The sequence below is a fragment of the Urtica dioica genome, chromosome 2, assembly GCF_054948205.1.
Source record: "Urtica dioica subsp. dioica isolate 48M chromosome 2, U.dioica_male_clone48M_v1_H2, whole genome shotgun sequence".
NCBI classification, from domain to species: domain Eukaryota; kingdom Viridiplantae; phylum Streptophyta; class Magnoliopsida; order Rosales; family Urticaceae; genus Urtica; species Urtica dioica.
This window is the reverse complement of record NC_142757.1, coordinates 43,058,320-43,062,677: the sequence shown is the minus strand read 5'-3', so window position 1 is coordinate 43,062,677 and position 4,358 is coordinate 43,058,320.

The window sequence follows — 4,358 nt, the reverse complement described above, 5'->3', positions numbered from 1 at the left end:
TAGCTTTCAATTCCTAAGTCTCGTAGCCTTTCCCAATCCTAATATGCGACCACAAGAATCGATTCTTTGAATGATAGATTATTCGATTCGACACACCATAAGCCTTCTCTTCACCCTTGATCTCCACTAATGCGCACATGTCATTCCTAGCTCGTCAATAGGTCTTAAAGGCTTGTAATGTTTTAGGCTAGGGTCAAAGGTATGGAATTAAATTTTTAGTGGCTCAAACATCGACCTTAACGACTCAACTCTCTCACCAAAATCACAACCCTCATACAAATCTCATTCACTCACCCATCCCCACGTTCTTGGCATCAAATTTCGCCTAACGAGAATGTTTTACTTAGTCTTTTATTTCTCGTGTTTCCCCCAAACTTCAACTCAACAACAATAAGTGACACGTCTCTAAAACAAAAACATAGAACACCACGCCAAAATTAAAATGTATGACATAAATAGACACTTTTTTTTCTTTTTTTTTTCTTTTTCGGTACATAACAATATAAATAAACACCGGCGTGGTGTGTCTAATGGACAATGTAATATGTAGAGACGAGTCGGAGAACATGTCATAAAATAGAAAAAATTTCACTCAACAATGTCACTCAAGAGTCGCTAAGTCAATGAGGTTCTTTGTGGGATTTTCAAAATTATTGACTCGGATTTTTCTAACTAAGTATCGAGAAAGGTAAATCGTTCGGCTTTTGTGAGTGGGTTCTAATTGATAAAAATTCTCGGGTTGGATTTTTGGCTCGACGGGTTATTCCTAACGCCTATATCATTCTTGCTAGATCAATGTGCCCTCAATTTCGCTTCGACTAGGGATTCGAAAAGGTTCTTAGTGTGTTCGGTGGTCACTTTTCATAACTGAGTTAGACTACTACTCAAGGTCGTCTAAGCATCGAGACAAACATTATTCGGGCTTTAAGTGATAACACAAAACTCAACAAGATTCTTTTTCACTCGGTAATTCACGTATTTTTTTCACATGTCTACGGATTAAGACTATCCATATCATTGGCAAACATTTATTGAGTCAGTTACAGCACACAAACACCAATTTCTACCAATTATCCTAAAACAAAACAAAAAAAACCAACCTAGAAAATCAACTACTAATGTACAAAAAATCCCCCGCAAGACAAACAATTACCCCCCCCCCCCCCCCCCCCCCCCAAAAAAACTTAAAACTTACATTGTCCTCAATGTAATCACACGGTAAAAATGATGGAAAGGGGGACTTACCTTGCGGGGGTGGCCGAGCTCCCCTACTCGTCCTCGTCATGGTCGCCTTCATCCTCGAGTTGTTGAGGGTTGTAGCTGCACAAATCCCATGAAGGGAACGCGGGATACGACTTCATGAGATGCTGAGGATAGGCCGGGTAGCTCGGGGCGTCCGGGTAGATTATCTGTTGATGCGCCGTCCACATGTTGTAGACATTTTGTTAAAACCCGTCTCGCTCCCATTGTCGCTCTCCGAAATCGTTGAGGAAGCTCCCTAAGGCGTTGTGGGTATCACTCGGATGGGAGTTGAGCCGGTTCATCATGGTCATTACATCGTTGTAATTGTGCTCTTGTTCTTGGTGGGTCGGGGCGTGCTCCGATTCATCAGGTGGTCCGAGAATGGGGGCATTTGGGTCGCCTTGGTGTTGCTCCCGGACATTGATGAATCCCGCCTCGTCTGGATGTGCGTCCCCATGCTTCCATTGCCGAAGCTTCATTATCTTCTCGGCATCAATAGGGTCCCCAAGCCCAAGTCGGGCTTCATTGTGGACGATTTTTAGCCCTGCTTCCAAGCACATGCCAGTGATGATGCCACCATGCCCGAGCGTCACTTCGGTATCGCGGGTTGCGCAGAAAACAAACCTCTCCTTTATCACCTTCCCTATGTTGATCGTTTTGCCGGATACGATGCACACGAGGATGGTGAGGCGATGGAGGTTCACGACGTGCTCTCTCTTGCACGGGAGGAGCGTCGAGCAGATGAAGTGTTGCCACGCCTTGACATACCGGTTGAGATCGGAGATGGCGAAAAAGTTGGGGACGACTTGATCACGCACCCTCTTTGTCTGGTATTGGACTCCGGGGTGTGCTAGCAAGTGAATCCACTCCTCCCATTGTGGGTGCAAGAGGAGTGGTGCGTACTCATCATGGTCGGGCTCCGGGATTTCAAGATAAGCGTTGATCGCGACCGATGAGATGTTGACAACCATGTTCCTCACACGAACAAAGTTGTCTACGGTGACAGAGAGGTTCGAGTAGAACTTCCGAACGAGCTTTGGTGCCGCTCTCACCTCGATGTCGGTGAGTTTCTTCTAGTGTCGGCTCGCTGCTCCATGTTCCCGCACCGATAGTTGGGTCGGAGCGCCTTCTCGGGTAGCAAGTTCACTTGACAAATTTATTCCTATATTTCACCGGCGCCGTCGATGAGTGTGAGAGGGTGTGGCAGTGCCGGAAGTGAGCGCCGAGCACGCTTGGGTCGTGACATGAGGCGGCTCGATGCATCTACAAGACAAATATACCCAAATTTAGTCAACCCAACATTCGATCATGGAGTGCATTTGTAATGACCCGTTCCCCCAAACTTGAGCCTTAGCCCTTTTTTCTCATTATTATGCGTGAATTCAAGCCCCGAGTGATCAAAATTTCAAGCACACTCTTGTTTAGACAATTCATCGAACAGATGGTGGGCGAACCAAACTAACACAACTATGAATAAATCGGGCACAATTTGGCTTAACCCAAGCAATAACCTCACTCTAACTCATTGCTTACACACGAATCTAACACCAATTCATCAACAAAAAATGAGTTTGAAGAATTTTACCTTGTTTTCTTGAAGAGGTATTGAAGAACACACAAAGGTAAGCACGGAAATGGATGAGAAATTTCAAGCAAAGTGATGATCAATGTGATGAACGTGTTAATTTAAGTGTTTTTGTGCAAAAAGAAAAAAAAAATCGTTTAAAGAGAATTTTTTTCATGAGAAAACCGGAGAAGAGTTGAGAAAAATGGTTTGGTTTGTGACAATGCGCGTGAATCAGCTTTTTAAATTTGAAATTTTTGGGACCTTACGCCGCGCGGTCCATGGGTCACGGCGCGAGGTCGCAGATCCGAACACTACGCATTCCACGCATGTTGCTTGGAGATGAAATCTTCAAATCTACGCTACCGTGTGCCGCGCACTGGGTACCTCGCGGCGCGCTGTAGCGTTTTTCTTGTTTTTTAACAAAATAACTTAAAAACACACGTAAAGGATAAGACAAAGACAGACCAAAACAAAAAAAAAATTGCAACGAAAGAAAGCACAGGTTGCCTCCCGCGAAGCGCTTTAGTTAACGTCAATAGCTTGACTGGTTACCACTTTTTATTGCTAGACGAGGTCGAGATAGGCTACCACTCCGAAGTATGGATTCACTTGCTGCCCGTTGACCTTGAATCTTTCTCCGCTCGCACTCTCAATCTCGAACGTTCCCGACGGGAAGGCTTGCGTGACTTTAAATGGCCCAGACCATCGCGACTTGAGCTTCCCGGGGAAGAGTCTCAACTCGGAGTTGTATAGTAAAACTTGTTGTCCCGGTTGGATCTCTTTGGGCTTGATGTGCTTGTCATGCCACGCCTTTGTCTTCTCTTTGTAGATCATTGCGTTCTCGTACGCTTCTCGTCGGAGTTCATCCAGCTCGTTGAGTTGAAAGAGCCTTTGTTTTCCCGCGGCTTTGTGGTCAAAATTTAGAATCTTCATCGCCCATAGTGCCTTGTGCTCGAGTTCCACCGGGAGATGACAAGCTTTGCCGTAGACGAGCCGATACGGAGACATTCCAAGTGGCGATTTGAAAGCTGTTCGGTACGCCCATAATGCATCGTCGAGCTTTCGGGCCCAATCTTTGAGAGAGCTTCCCACTGTCTTTTCCAGGATTTTCTTGATTTCACGGTTTGAGACTTGGGCTTGTCCATTGGCTTGCGGGTGGTAGGCGAGGGCTTTCCGGTGCGTGACACTATACTTTGCAAGGAGCGCGGTGAATTGGCGATTGCAGAAATGCGAGCCTCCGTCACTTACGATTGCTCGGGGAGTGCCATGGCGCGTGAAGATGTTGTGCTTAAACCTGGCCTAGTGGGATCTCCCGCGCCTCCCGCTACCGCCCAACCCCGGACTCCCGTTAATTGGTCAAACGGGAGTCCCGTCCCGTTAAGTAATGGGACGGGACGGGAGTTTGCCTAACGGGAATTCGGGACCCCGTTAGGCATAAAAAAAATATAAAAAAAAATAAAAAAGTCGGTTTTAAATGAATTTAAATAAATAAATAGAGGGATGAAAGTGAAAGGAATTTAAATTAAGTGGGTAGAAATGAAGATTTAAA